A 17,776-nucleotide genomic window follows, 5' to 3' on the forward strand; every position below is an offset into this window, starting at 1 on the left:
TTATGCTTAAAAAATACAACTAGGCCTAGTATTAATGTCTTATGTTAAAAAAATACAGTAGGCCTAGTATTAATGTCTTATGTTTAAACTACAATAGGCCTAGTATTAATGTCTTATGTTAAAAATGCAGTAGGCCTAGTATTAATGTCTTATGTTTAAAATACAATAGGTCTGGCATTAATGTCTTTATGTTAAAAAATACAGTAGGCTTAATGTTAACGTCTTTTGATCAGTAAATGAATCTAAGAATGCTTCGATAGCTTAGAAAAGAGGTACACGCTGTAAATACTAATGTAAAAAAAAAACATTTCAACGACATTATATCTGCTATAGTCATCAAACATAACACAATTTCTTGATAGCAGTTTGCTGAACGACATATGATACACACAAATGTTAATATACCACAAAATAACCCACTATAGTTCAAACGTAATCTACCATCCCTCGTGTTGAAGTGTAGACTAAATGGTGACACAGTGTGACTCTCTTAGCGTTCTGGGCTATACACCTGTACAGACATCTATTCGATGTCATTACCAGAAATAATAAAATCAAGTGCCACGTTTTTAGCAGTTTGTGTTTATTACAGAGACGACAGTGAAATGTCATACAAGTACTTGGTACTTTGTTAATCAACGACACCACAGTACTCACAACTGCATCTATGGAACATGTTTGGTAGTGCTATGTCTTGAACCTCGGGTTTCTAGTTAGGTAAACTAGGCCTAAGTATAAGAAGAATTTCGGTTCTATTGAAATTAAAGTTGCCTTCTTGAGTATTGAAACTGATATAATTAAAGTACAGATATTCCTAATGTCACCTTTCAAATGTACTAAACGTTTTAAACCTAATGCACAGCATTCGAGCGTTAAGATTTAGCCAAATGTCATATACTATACTTCGGTAAGGCGAAATACCACACATAAAGACACAAATATTTGAATAATCTGATTAATTGCAGTCCTGTTTTTATAGCGGACTATCTGCCACAATATTCTAAAAAGTGCCTCTTAGAATTACACTTTTAGGTGCAAAATGACACCCACCTGGAAAGTTAACTGTGTTCAATATATTTGAAAATGTTATTTGGAGAATGTAATCTCGACTCACCACGACATTCACTTGTTCCTTTGTCATATTTCGCCAACAATATTTTTTTTCCTATAAAGGATAAAATAATTCTATTTTAATACACCATGAGAAACAATATTCAAAAATTTTATCAGTTCTATAAATCTGAGAAACATTAAGCTTGAGACAATATAGTTTAATTATTTATTGTATAAAACTATTATACTATTTGTAATGTCTGCTGTTACCTGCATTTATTGAAAATTTACTTTGCGTATAGTGTTGTAAAATTAATACATGAAGCTGCCTATAAGATTTAACCTAACATCTATCACTGACATGTTTTAAACTGAAGTACAGTCTTAGGCCCAGATTTAGTTCAGTGATGAGTCTGGAGGCTCATACTGCTTGAGCCTGGGTTTCAATACTCCTGATTTGTACAGCACAGATAATCTGTTGTGTAGCTTTGTGCTCAACAATACATCATGGTTCAGAATTTTATATTTTTACTTCCGTACTCATTACTGTACATACGGAATAAAATAAACAATAGCTAATTTAATCAGCAAAATTAGAAATATAGAAATAGGGAAGTAATGAATCAAAAAGTAAATTCGTCATTCTGACCCTTTTCAGATAGGAGCAAGTTGGCCCTGTGGTAGAGCTCTGGCATGTCGAGTTCAACTCTGAACAATACTACAAATATACCCTGTATTTTAAGTTGCGAGTGTTTTATAAAAGTTACAATCAAACCCTTATCTTTGATATTCAAGATTTTAAATTCAGGCGACGGTATATAGTTCTAGGAGTTTTGCCATAAACATAAAATACAAACCCCTTTCCAAGCATTTTGCAAACAGAAGAAAATAAATATTGAACGAAAGAAGTAAAAAAAAACTTTTTGAAGTAGAGTCTGCAGACTTATAGTGCTAAAACGCCGTTTCGATACTCGAGGTGAGAAAAGCCCAGATAGCCCTTTGTGTAGCCTTGCACTAAACTTGAAAGAAAAAACAAGAAAACCAGAGAAGCTTCAATGGTATGGCCAAAATTTGACGCCAATATACTATTCTCAGCATATTACTGTTATGTATACTTAATACACGAAAATACTAACTAATTATACAGCAGTAATAAGGCTATAGAATAAAATACAGTTCCAAACATACTTTTCTTCCAGCATGGCCCATTTCAACGTAATGGCAAATCTTGGAGAACATTCTCTGTTTGATGAAGAATTACACTGAGAACATCCATGAATGTATTCACACACTCTCAACTGTTCTTTATCAAATAAACAAGTCTTTTCTACTTCTGTAAGTAAAAACAATTATGATATTAAGTTATTTTGTGTTGAAAATATATTTATTTTTGCGAGATTATGGAATATGTTACTATGTCCTTTATACAGTACATTGTCTGCTGAACACGTCAAAACAAGATTCTACAAAGATTATGAAATAATATTATTAATATGGTCAGGAACTTCATTTAAAGTTACATATTCATAAGTTATGATATCAAAATATATTTAATAATCACTTGTGTCAGTGAGAGTTTTCCTGTATCAAACATCACTGGCTGTGTATAAATGGTCGAAAGCTAATTATTCTTACAAAAATTTTACCATGGTAGTAAACATCTTTATAGATGGTTACAAAACATGTACTGAGTGCTTTATTACAAAATAGTTTTAACAAGTAGCTAGTTTACAGTAAAACTACGTGCCCAAGTAAAGGTGAAATAATAACGGAGTTGTTATATTTAATGTATTCATGATACAAACACCTCTCGCTATTTTCAACTCTGACAACCATTATTCTTTCTTTCAACACGAGAAAAACATTATAAACTATTACTTCCTTTCATATATAAATGTGATAAATATGAACTACATGTGCGAATCTGGTGAAATGTACAAAAAGTTTGTTTTGTTTTTTGAATTTCGCGCAAAGCTACTCGAGGGCTATCTGCGCTAGCCATCCCTAACTTTGCAGTGTAAGACTAGAGGGAAGGCAGCTAGTCATCACCACCCACCGCCAACTCTTAGGCTACTCTTTTACCAACGAATTGTGGGATTGACCATAACATTATAATGCCCCCACGGCTGAAAGGGCGAGCATGATTGGCGTGACGGGAATGTGAACCCGCGACTCTCAGATTACTAGTCGCACGCCACCTGGCCATGCCAGGCCATTACTAAAAGTAACGATACATGATGCAAAAACCAGTAAACAAGATTTCATTGACATTGTATGTTTCAGTATTGATGGTTAATTGGATTTGAAAAAACGATGATTTACCTCCATTGCTGCTCTAGAAACTGATTATTCAGTCACTGAGTATTCCCAACATAATGATTATGGCCACGTATCGTTTTCAATACCATAATTTCCATTCTAATAAATTTCAGCAAAAGAGGACAAGTTCATTCTCAGACTTACAATTTATTAAATAATTGATAGAAAGCTGAGTTTAACGACAATGTTTAAACATGCCAAAGACACAAAAATTCATTGAAATAATTTTGGGAAACTTAGCATGCATGACGGCCTCGTAATATTGTTACAATTCGTTTTATTGGCTATTCTTCTCATTAAAACTGTCTTTGAAATTGGAGTAGGTCTGAAAGCTTATGAAAGTTTGGTTTGTGTCAACTTTAAATTATTGTCCCATATGTAATGAACTATTACCAGGAAATATAAATATATCTTTATTAGGTTGGAAAGTCCTTTCACGTAACCTTTAAAACATGTATGGTTTCGTATTATCTCGTGATGTTATCCTGGAAGATGTTGGTGCCCCATTTATGTCGCAAATGGTTTTCCTTCATTTCCTTGTAAAACAATAATCTAAGCTCTCCTTTTTTAGATGTCGTATCCTTCGACTTTGTATCATTGGCTACCTTGGAATGTTTCTCTAACAATACGCTCCCTAGTGAGAATGTGGGGAAATATGACGTCATTATTATATAAGTACGTTAACGAATTTCGTAAAATGCTGTCTTGAAATTAAAATAATATTTTGTATTTCTATCACGGAATATGAACTGGATTGTCACCTTCTTGTTTGGACCCCAGTAGCACAGTAGCATGTCTGCGGACTCACACTGCTAAAAATCGGGTTTCGATATTCAGGGTAGGAAAGAGCACAGATAGCCCATTGTGTAGCTTTGCGCTTCACTTTAAACAAACGAACCTTCTTGTTTGCTCTGGAAATTAATAAAGTTGCTTTTATTTCTTGTTCACAGGTAGTTTTGTTTTTACAACTCTTTCCATAAGAAGTTGAATGTTCGATAATTTTGAAAAGGTACAGTAGCATTTTGAATTCCTTCTGGAGATCATACGTGATTCTTCTGGAGGTAAAACTCGGAATGACGTATGCAAAGTTACAAGTGTTGGTAATAGTGTACAAAGTCAAAGGTAACGTTCAGTATTTTATAATGTGATCTTTACTACATAGCCAACGGCTTCACTTAGACATTACCAAAGATCTGGTTCTAAATAAAACTATTAATGCAATCTGGAAAATAGTAAAATACACATTATCACAGAGCTGACTGAGTACATGTGAACTGGTAACAAATATGTAACTAAACCAGCGAATTAAAATGGTCACTTAGCAATGTAAAACTGTTGGTCAAATCACTACTACCTCCTGTTAGTTCATCTTCGTGTGACTGCTAATCAAACGAGTTCTAAATAAGCATGGTAACTTTGAGTATATTAATCAACACATACAATTAGTTTTGATTATAGGGTTTGGATTATACTGTTTGGTATGCCTTACTCAGAAGGCTCGCCTTAAATTAGTTACAATGCGATAATAACGTAATATATCACCGATGTAGTAATATAATATCCTAACACTACGAAGTTAAAGTAATCTTACACTTGTGAATCCTGGGTCGTTAATCCAAGTTTCAAATATCCCTTCCTAATATCTTTCAAAAATGTTTACTTGTATGACATTTGATATATTTCAGAATACAATCTTTACTAAAATATCTTACCTCCAGAGCATGTCAAATATGAATCACAGTCTTCCTGTGAGAAAAAAAAATATGAAAATGTGATAACTAAATTTCAAGATACATACAGTGACATCTACCGGAAAAATAGTGTTTCATGCATCAGTGATGTCGAGAAAACCCACTTGTAGAGAAATATATGTGCAAAAACGGCTCGTTTGGGTTGAGAAAATATTTTAATTAGAAGAGCGAACAAGTTCCATTCCTTCATCACTCAGAACAAACACAACACGTCAGTTTATTATTCTTTCTCTCCTTATTAACGGAAAAAGAATTACACAAATACACTTGGGATACCGAAGAAGGTAGAATCGTTGTTCGTTCTTCTATGTAAAATATTTTCTCAACCCAAACGAGCCGTTTTTGCACATATAGTGTTTCCTGCAATTTGTTTCGTTTGTAAACACAGAAAACGGTAATAAAACATTGTTACAATAAACATCGTAAAAACTGTTTAGTCAGGCCTGAATATTTAGAATATTCTTATTCAGTTAACTAAACAAGTAAAAATGTAAATATTTATTTGTAGATATACAAATAACAACTAAGTGATTTATATCAAATTATATTCAAGAGTTACACTGTCTAGAAAGTTACATTTCCTATTTTAGAAGAAAACATCAAAGTTTGTCTAATTGTCAATAATTCTGAATTATAACCATATTTGAAGATCCAGTAATAAGTTGATCATTGTTCCGATCGGAAGTTTAATTTAGTTTCGGTTGTTTCGAGTCCACCTGCTTAGTTTTGTTCACTTTACCTCTAGCTCCATTCCTTCATCACTCAGAACACACACAACACGTCAGTTTATTATTCTTTCTCTTCTTATTAACGGACAAAGAACTACACAAATACACTTAAGATACAGATTCATTGACAAATATGTTTAAAGCCAACTTTTAACTTTTAAATATGATATTTATTAGCTTTTCTGAGTATTATTATATCAACAAACATGAAAGAATTTCAACTTTATATTTAAACAGTAATTTTAAGTTATTTTAACTTCTACTTCCTGTCTAATGAGAACTGAATTACCAGTAATTAAAATGTCATTTCCTTGTTAATTCATTTACAACAAAGTTTCTGTCACTCTATTTAAAATTTCTCTCTAACAAATAAACGTTTCCGTAACTACTATCTGTCCTTTAAAGTTGATTATTGATCCAGAGACGCTTACATATTCCGAAAACAGGCAGCCATTGCTACTACTACCAAGTCAGGGTCACATTTTTCGTATCCACCTTGTTCAGTGCAAGATTCCTGAAAGAAAATACAAATTTTCACAAGACTGAAACAGAATACAAAATCAAATAATTATATACCTACAAATAAAAAAATGAGTTAATTTCTTATGTTTTAAAATATTTGTCACTTAAACTCAATTATATCTTTGATAAAAAGCTTGGAAAACTCATAGTAATAATTTCCGTGATTTAGTAAAACAGTTTTCAGACACATCAGTATTATCTCACTGATTACACTCTCGTGAATGGTTCAGCTTGGACCTCAATTTAGGTACTTGAGCTTTGAAATCAAGAGTTCATGATTTATTCCAACATGAAACGAGGTTTGCACATTTGGACTGTGGGTGTGTTATAACAACGAGGTTAAACTAGGCTTCCATAACAAAAACACCTACAACTACAAAGTTAAACTAGTCGCCCCGAATCAATTTTTTTTTCCAGGCAGTTCGTGCAATGCAACAACAAACAATTTTATTGTTTAAATAAAACAAACCTGTAATAATAACATGAACACTGTGTATACATATAACACTACAATATGATTCATCTAATATTTCTTTGTCTCCTTTATTTTTTCCAGCGGTTTCATCACTGCAGACGAAACCGTTCAGGATGTAATTTCACTAAGTATTTATAATGAAAGCATTCGTATACCGTTTTCAAGTAAACATAAATAACGTAAATTAAAAACATATTTTAAGACGTATAAACATAAAATAAAACCTTTATAACAATTGAGTGCATTAAAATATATTCAGAAATAAATAAATTAATTTTTAAGGTTGTCAATATGTTCCTTAATCATTCTTATTATAATTAAATTTTAATTTCTGTTGTTACTGAAGGAAAGCAGTTTATTTTTATCATAATTTAATACAGACAACGATATACACTGTAGAAAAGCAGATTATTTCTCTTACAATTTAATACAGATGTGATATATACTGTAAAAATGTAGTTTAGTTTTATTATCAATTAATAAAACGTTTGCCATTGAAACGCGAAAATTCACGATAAAAAGTTTTTCAATTTACATTCAGAAACACATACTTGTGCGAAGAGAATTGAAACCATTCAAACAAGTTCCCTGTTTTACTGTTTTCATATATGACACGTCGACAGAAGTATTCCATGAAGTGGATAATGAAATATACGAAACATTTCTTACTCTAGTAGTTGACTTCACTGAAATAAAAACCTTGTGAGAAACAATTGATGTGGCATAGAAAGAAATATAATATAATACACCTATATGGAATCAATACATCCTGAGTTGAAAGGAACATGATCCATTTATATGGAATTAATGAATCATGAATATAAAAGAAACATGATATATTAGATAGAAACAGCGAATCCTTATTAGCAAGAGGCGTGATGCACCAAAATAAAAGCATTTGGTCCTGAATAAGAAAGGTCACTAATACGTTAGGTTCTGAATAGAAAGGAACATAAAGCAATGGATTCTCAGTAAAAGGAAATATAATGTGAATTTGTGAAAGTATCTGATCCTTAATGGGAAAAATGATAAAGCACTTATATCGACAGTATTCTTCTTGTTATATAAAATTTTAAGAGATAAGAGTGAAACAAAAACAGAACAAAAGAAGGAAATTATGAGAGAAAAATAATATCAAAGAAAGATAAACCTCTGTGATGATAGTGAATGGCGACTGGAAATAACACTGGTTAGAAGTGGTAATACATAAAAATTAGCTTTTGAAACAAGGGTGAAAAATACTGAAGAAGCAAACAAAAGATACCTATACATTATGAGAAACACAGGTACCTAAAACATAGTTACAATACTAAATCTACTGGAAGCTCAGCATTACAAGTTATTTATGAAAAACACAGTTATTACAAGCACACTTACAGAAAGCCAATTCTATAAATATTGAAAAGCTAAAAAACAAGAACAAAAATAAAACTTTTAGAAAGATAGTTACCAAATATCAAACTACAAGAAGCTGCGAGAGACGTGACTGAAACTTTTAAAATAAAATTCCATATTCTAGCTTTTCATCATAGCCCAATATGTTATCTTTACTATATGAGTGTGTAAAATTTCAGAGTTAAGTGTCACAAATACAGAAATATTTACTAACGAAACTTCACGATACACTAATACACTACAAACATCATAAATTGTAAAACACTGAAATACCTCTCATACAAATTTTGTACATGATGCTCATACTGCTATTTCAGTTAGAGTTCTTGTTTCATTTCTGTAACATTATGTGTAAACAAACACTGAAATGACCATGAGATATTTTGAAATAATTTACGGTAATGTATGATATATTATCTTTTACACTTATAAAAAACATCTAATTTTATTATTTGTTTTTTTCCATTAAAATAAATATTTAGTCTCAAATGTAAGAGATTTGGATCAAGTACACTGAAAGTCTGGATAAAGGTCAAAGGTTACATTGTTTTGTGTCTAGCTCAAGTATATAGATACTTGATAAACCTGTACTTTCCATTTCCATATACTGATAATAGCATATTAGGATATGATGAAACACATCAGTTTTAAGTGATAGAGAATTAGTCTAATATCCAAACATCCAGCATGATCAGGGGTAGTCAAATTAATATTATAGAGTTTTGTAATCATTTCAGCTGGAATCACTTTGGAAAATGCACCCAATGTCTTGTCTGAAGGAATTTGTTCTGTATGATTAAACAGTGTTAGAACAAGTATATAACACCAGAATTGTTACATTGGGCTATGTCAGTGTTTTATAAACTAATATTTTTATTTGTAAATAGTACATTACTGTCTCGAAGTTTTGTTAAATGATGTATCAGTATGAGTGATAGCTAATTTTGATTTTACATGTTGAAATGTGATGATACGTAAACTTTGTATGAGAATTATAAATGAAGAATTTTATAATTTTTCAAACATAGCTGTTAGAAACAGAAATTTATAGCGTGTAATGTACCAAAATAAAATTAAACTTCACATGTAATTATCTGAAATTTGATTTTAGTTGTTGGTTAATTATTAAATTAAGATGAGTATAAATTATATTTTCTGACTAGCCTTGTCTGTAATTTTGGCTGTTGCTGTTTTTTGGGAACAGTTTATTAAGTAGTGAGCATAAAAAGATTTTAGCTCTTAAGTTTGATGAAGTCAGCGAACTACAAGATTTCAATATGCTTGTCAAGTCTTTGATTTTACTTTGTTCTTGTATTAGTAAATAGCAAAAATGTTGGATTTATAAAACCTGAAGAATACTCACTTGGTTTATAATTAAAGGTGGTTTTAATATTATGATTGTCAACTCCTTTTTTTTTGTTATTAACTATGTTCGTTTGTGTTACTGATCACCTAATGCGTTTAAACATTATAGTGTGGGTAAAAAGAGGATTTTACAAAGGATAGAATTTAAATAAAATTTTTTATTCGTTAATAAATATTTCATATATACATTAGAATCACTATATAGTGGTGTTACTTTCATCTAGTAAGTATCATTACAACCCGGAAATAACGTATTTTACTCAATGGTTTATGTCTGCCTGTTTCAAAATGTCTAATTCCAGTTCTTTACTTTCAACGCTATTTTCGTTTTACACTTAAAAATTTTAGAAATACTGGTTGTTGTTGTTTTTTTTTCTACATGAAAATGTTTTCTTTCCTTTGTTTTTCCCAACAATCAAAGTTTATCAATGTTATTTGAGTTGTACATTTTAAACAGTACTAGTATGAGATAGACAATGTTTGCAGATGTTTTGATTTATACATAAACAAAACGTTTTATGCATAAGATTCCAATTAATCAAGAAATAAATTCTGGATGAAGATTTTTTTAAATATCTCCAGAAAGATAAAAATAGTGATAGATAAACATTTTACTACATAGATCCTTTAAGGCTTAACAGAACAACTCAATTTATAAAGATGAACAAGAATTATTCAATACTATTTAGGATGAAGAAATGTTATACAAAGCATAAATACAAAATAGTTTAGCAGTAAGTGCTTTACACATAAAACGTTTGGAAATGCAAAAGTGTGTCATGCAAATTAAATACACAATCAAAACTAGTATCAACATGTTAAATGCATATTAAATTTACTCATAAAACACAATTCGCTGTATTAAGTCTTGTTCAAAACTGATAAAAACGATACATTAAGTATGATAAAATTATCTTCGATTCGATAATTGTAAAAGTATGTCAAGTAAATTATTTATTATACTATGATATTTACTTTATTCAAATAATGAATATATTATTTGAGTATATTCATGATGTCAAAGAAAAGCACGTAGGTTCAAGAAGAGTTGATACAAAATAATAAAACTCTATAACCCAAGCACTTTCGAAAGGTAAATCTTTCTTGTTCAGAGGCAAGTAGAAAGGTTCACCTTTCATGAGCACTCGTGTTACAAGTTTTATCATTTTGTATTAAGGTAGTATGTGGGATAAATCTAACATATGTAACAGTCTTATAACAGGTTCTCTCTTTAAAATAATGGTTTTACTTATATAGATAATTAGATCTATTCTGATATGTTGAAACGCTTACAGACAACCTAACATGAGTTCATCATTTTATTACACTACCAGTTTATAGAAATACTATTTGCCCTAACAGAACTAGCTTTGGTAACATTATACATCTAATAAGATCATCTATCTGTAGAATCTTAGTAAGACTTTATAATAATAACACCATCCACCCATAGAAGCACTGTTAGTCTTTACAAAAACATGTAATATGTAAGTGAAAACTATAAAGTTACTGTGAGCATGAGTAAAATGAAATACTTTCTCAAGAATTCATTTACTGTTGTACACATTAAAAATCATTATTATGTTGGTAGAGGAATACCATAAGAATATATCTCATCCATAAAGCTAAAGAAATTAAATAGTAGAGGCCTATGTTAAATTATGATGAAAAAATCTATCCTTTCTCGACAGATGTTTGTAAGAACATGCTAAGTAAATAACATAAGGTACTATTGATTAATCGATCATCCTACAGACTACTATACCATTGTCATTCGTAGTATCATCCTACAAACTATGGTACCATTATTATTAGTGGCATCATCCTACAAACTATAGCACCATTGTTATTAGTGACGTTATCCTACAATCTGTAGACCATTGTAGTTAGTAATGTCATCCTACAAACTGTGGGACCATTGCAATTAGTAACGTCAGCCAACAAACTGTAGCGTCATTGTAATTAGTAACCTCATCCTACAAACTATGGTACCATTGTAATTAGTAACGTCATCCTACAAACTATGGTACCATTGTAATTAGTAACGTCATCCTACAAGTTATAGTACCATTGTAATTCATAACATTATCCTACAAACCACAGTAGCATTGTTATTCGTAGCATCATCTTACAAACTATGGTACCATTATTATTAATGGCATCATTCTACAAACTATGCTACAATTGCTATTAGTAACATCATCCTACAAACTATGGTACCATTGTTATTAATAACGTCATCCTACAAACTATGGTACCATCGTAAATAGTAACGTAATTCTATAAACTGTGATACCATTATAACTGGTAGCGACATCCTCTTATAATAACAATATCCTGTAAGTTATTTTTAAATAACTTATTTCTCGTCATAATTAATAAAAATAATCGTTTTACTTATTAAATAAAGATGTTAATGACATTAAATTATTAATTTTGAGACTGATTATTGATATAAAGCTGATATTTATTTATCTACATTACACAAACTGGCTGCGCGATCATAATACCAACGTATCCTCTGGTGACACTTTGTGGAACTATGACCCTAAACAGCCGCGACTTATGGTGCCTATTAGATAACAGTTATTTAATCCTCAAGCGCTCACATTCTTTTTAACTGAATATCTACAATAATTGTCTATCTTATATTTGTCGTTTTTACAGCTGTGTAGCTAAGAAAATGTATTTATATAAGGAAAGCCTTTATATCCTTCCTAACACGTATCTCTAGACAGATACAGTCTCAGTCACCAGATTCAGTCTCATAGCATTATCATAAAGCCTTGTTGATTTGGGAGAGATCCATAAATGTATTATCAGAGTGCCTTATTGGCAGGAGAAGCTCCCTAAATGTTCCAAGTATCTGCAGATAATTGTTGCTCCAGCTGATGATGTCATTGCTCTTTCTTGGAGACTTTGCCTATTACATACATTAATTCTCTCTATGATTATTGGTGTCTCAAATAAATATTTATCTTTCTTAGACGGATCATTGATGTAAATTGATCCAGTTATCTATCAGTCGAACATTGTTACCTTAAGGTTGGTACAACGTTGTGATTTGCTGTGTGAAATAGTTTTATCTTTAGATTTACTCTGTTCAGTCCTTTAATTATATCACTAACAAACCTAGAATTCATTATTAAACCTAAATTAACGATGCACTTTTACCGTTAAGCAAACTATTCATCATGCCGTGTGGATAAACATTAATTTTAAACCATCTATGGTTCACTGCTTTTTCACACAGTAATAAAAACAGGATACACATAATGCTTAGATATTTTATGGATTCTAACAAGATTCAGTATTTTTTAATCAAATTTATTTTGTTTTTGTCTACCATATAGCTCTCTACTTTTATCAATATAATGGGTAGTTTTGTTTCTTTGGAATTGAGCACAAAGCTACACAAAGGGTTATCTGTGCTCTGCCCACCACGGGTATTGAAATCCGGTTTCCAGTGGTGTTAGTCCATAGACATTCTGCTGTGACACTTGGGGACGTAATGGGTAGTTTAACTGGTTTTACATTAAAATAAACTTACTGTTAACAAAACACTAGTTAATTAAAGATTCGATGGAAATGAAGTGGAAACGTTCGTAATGAATGAATTATTTTGTTGGTAAAGAAGAATATTCTCACATAACTGTACCTGATAAAGAAGACAGTCCTTCCATTTCGATAGAAGGCCATTCAGAATGGAGAATCTCTCTTCCTTCAATCTCTTGTTTCTTTCCAAAATTAGTACATTTTCTTCAGGTTTCTGATCTTCTACCTTTCCTTTATACAACTCACTGGTGTTGTTCCTATGTACCAAAGCCACTAGTGCTACAAATTAAGATGTATATAAAGGCATTTAGTTGGAGTTATATTTCAAGTTAATTTTTTTACAAAAACGTTCACATCACTTTTACTAGATTGATATTCTAATTAAAATATATTGTTTGTAAACAGTAATAAAGGTGATACTAAACTTCCCTAGTATTTGTTTGTAAATACCAAAACATCTAGGTTAAAACATTTCGGTAAATTTAAATTATTTTCATGTTATTTCTCTTCTCGTCTTTATATTTAATTGTATTGTCTGTCAGACTGTTAAGCACATCTTATCAATTCTCCTGTATCATATTACATTCACAAAAACTTTAGGGCCATTTCAAATTTCGCACTGTTATTGTTTGACCAGTTTCTTAAATGATATTGACTTACATATTTCTTAGTCTTTGCCAATGCTAACACAGTTACACATTAGCTGTTTTAAGTGTTACTATAAGTGCAAAGAGTCCGTAAACTTATCCTCTTTTTGGTTTTCCTTTAGTATATCACTGATAAAAGTAGACTTCCATCATCTTCATGTGAATGATGGTTATGTTTATTATGTGGAAAATCAATAAACTGATTATTTTAAGTGTTCAATTATGTCTGTTTACCTTATTTAAGTTACCGTCCAAAGTTGGCTTCCTTTAAATAATTTCACCATGTAACACAAATTTTGTTCCTGCATACTATGTGTTATTTCTTAATTGCTTATGTTGTAAAAGTACAAAAATAGCCATTATTCCCTTCAAACTTTGCTTTTCTGACCTGGATAATGAAATTTAGAAATTAACTTTTTTTTGTTGTAAAAACAGGCAAATTTGCACATTTTCATTTACATAAGATTGAATAAAACAACATATAAATCAAGATGTACATGTATTTATACTAGAGTTATACAAAAATGAACAAAAATGTTTAGAAGTGAGTAGTTTTTCGAGATTTGCGACCGTAATGTAAATCACTTTGACATATCAGTCCCCAAACATAGCCTCCCATCGTTATATCCTCCCAAGTCACAAAAGCAAAGGTTGAATAGAAAAATAGGTCTTTTCCATTTACTTTAGGCCTTAACAATTGGGAAATAACATTTTCTGCCCAGGAACAAGAAAAAGGAAAAATTTTGTTACATTGTGTTATCGCTGCGTTTTTAAAAGACAGTATGTTTTCTGTACACCAGGTTGAATGGTAACAAAAATATCCAGACTTAACATGGTTATTCCGAGTAACAACTAAAAATTTACCACCTTTTACTTTACTGTTTATTCAATCCTGTGACTAATAATTTATTTTATTTATATAACTTTGTGTAAGTATGATATTTCGTAGAACTTATATGTTTCGTTACATCTGGTCCTGTTCTATCTTACAACGTGAACATTAATAATAGTTCTACAGTGTATTTTACATGTAAAATGATTTTACAACGTGAACATTAATAATAGTTCTGCAGTGTATTTTACATGTAAAATGATTTTTCGAAATGTTTTCATGTCGAACACACGTCTCTCCTCCTTCTATACTTTGGATAATTCAGCTAATGTATGAGAATCTGCACCCACTTCCTCAGTCTCATAGTATAGAAACCCATAGGCCTTGCATGTAGTGGGTTAAATGGTACGTATCTGTGTGAAATAGCATTAACAAAAGTTTGTCTTCAATTGCTTGAAGTAAGTTATGGTTAAATATTGTGGAAAGATTTGTGAACAAATTCCTGATGCCGCTTTTTCATTAGAAAATCCTTCCTGATTAAGGTTTGTACTGTTCCCTGAGGTAAAATATGACACTCACTTATCTTCATGAATTATTATTCCTTGCAGGTTGCTGCACTTTTCTTATGAAAAGTGAAGTATGACTTATTTCAGGTTCCTTTCTGGATGGTCGTGGTACTCCAAGTTGATCAATATTCATTTGTTTTCCAATATCATTAAATACAAAGGATATTCAAGTTCGAAAAATTCTAAAATCCAAATCTAAAAGCATCTTTATGTTCTTGTGTCATAAATTATGACGAGAAACCCAATTGAAATAAAAATGTATTTCAGAACGGCTGGTATGGATATTAACATTTTATTGATAAGCAAAGAATAACGTTTCGACCTTCCTACGTCATTTTAACATTCACAAAACTGATAATTTTGTATTTCTACAAACTCAGTTTTCTGATCGTTTGGTTCTTTTCTGTTTTTCACTAGTATTTTAAGTGTTACACACAATACTGAGTTTTTTAATACTGTTTTAAATGTTACACACAATACAGAGTTTTATTACTACTTTATTATTAGTTTTTATTACTCGTTGTGATGGTTTTAAAGCCATCAACTTTTTAGTTCAGTTCTCTTCCTTGACTTCTAATGAAATAACATTGACTATGAACATGCATAAGAGAAGTTACTTTTACAATACTCATTCAGACATCCACATGCAAAATACTTACACGTTTGTGTAAAATCGTGTTTTTAGTATGTATATGATTATGTCATTTAAAAAGAAACTCCCACGTAATAATTTTAATTTATTATTATATTCTATAAATAAAATATTACCTTTATTTTCAATATATCCAGAACCACTAATGATCAATAAACATTATATAGCACTCTCAGTGCAATAGTTTCTGGACATTCATACAAACTGTTTGTTTATTGTACACAGTAAAACTGTTTATTTTATTTACAACGTTTCATCAGATTGTGATGGTTTTACGTATGTAAATGAATCATATTATTTACAGTACGTTTCTGTGACTTATTAACGATAAACTTCAACAATAAACAAACACCAAACAGTCCACGTGTTTTAAAATAATATATTAAAACAAGTCAAATATATATGAACAAATGTTTGTCATATAGTTAATTACAACAACTGGATCTAGAGCTTTAAATAATTCTCTTTTTCATTGAAAGTCCACACAGGATGGTTCGATTACTTTATAACCTAATTGAGAAGAAGAATTATCCTTCTATGCTCAGTTTTCACAATATAATCGGTGATAAATTCAGTTACATTATCCCTTGGGTTACCACAGCTGTATCCAGAGCTTTAAATAATTCTCTTTTACGTCTTAAGTTCACACAGGCTAGTTCATGAAGTTAATTTAGAACACAATTGATAAGACAAATTATTCTTCTCTGGTCTGTTATTACAATAAAACTTGTGATTATTACACTTTAAAACTCGCCACTATACACACACTCTTAATTGGTAAATTTAGAAACACTGTCTACATCTACTTGACAATATTTTTCACTATCTCTTTCTTACCTTCACTTTCACTTACTAACTTCACATTTCCTACTTGTATTTATAAGTAACTCAACTAAGACTATAACATTATTCACAATACTAGACATATGATGCAATAATACTTACTTGAAACAACGAAAAACTTCAAAAGATTTGAGAAACATGACATTACTTTACAGCAATTTAACACACAACAATTGATTTGTAAACAGTTGTGTACCAGTCGTAATCAGGTGAGTTACAAGAACCACGACCAACAAAATTTATAAAGTACCTTCAATACATCCTGACGACGACGAAGAAGATCGAAACATTGTTCGCTCCTCTACTAGTGCTTTTTCTACCTATACCAGCCGTTTTTAAATATATAACCTTCAATACAATAGTTTATGGAAATTAACACAGCTTTTGTATACCACTTGATGATGCCAGGTTTAGCTGGTGAAACGTTGTGAATTTTATAAACACTTTCATTAAGCCAAACCGATACAGAACTTCTGTGATTTTGAAGAAAAAAAGAGAACATAATTATTTTTAATATTTAATTTAGTTTCCGGAAACGTTATGAACACACCTAAATAAACATATAACATTCTTGATGACGAGAAATTCACTTGAAATAAAAATGTTTCTCAAAACGGCTGGTATGGGAATTACCACTTTTACTGATAAGCAGAGAACAGCATTTCAACAAGAATGTTAGCTAGAACTGGTGACACGGGATTCCTCATACTTGGACCATTTATTTGTGGGTAGTTTTGATCACCCGATAAAATTAACGATGAAATCAACAAAATAAAACAACACTTCATCAACATCAACAAACTTCCTCAAAAAAACCGTGGAAAAAATATGCACACACATGTAGACCAACAACAATCAAACAACAATAAATCCCAAGATACAACAAACCACAAAACCTTACACTGCTGCATACCATATGTTCCCAACATCAGCAAAAAGACAACCAACAGTTGGAAAAAACTGATAACAAAACACAACATTCCAGTAAACACCAAATTTATTGAAAAACCAGGTACAAAACTAAAGTCCGTACTATGTAAAAACTAAACTGGCAAACACAACTTTAACATTAT

Source organism: Tachypleus tridentatus, chromosome 2 (genome assembly GCF_004210375.1).
Source record: "Tachypleus tridentatus isolate NWPU-2018 chromosome 2, ASM421037v1, whole genome shotgun sequence".
NCBI lineage: Eukaryota > Metazoa > Arthropoda > Merostomata > Xiphosura > Limulidae > Tachypleus > Tachypleus tridentatus.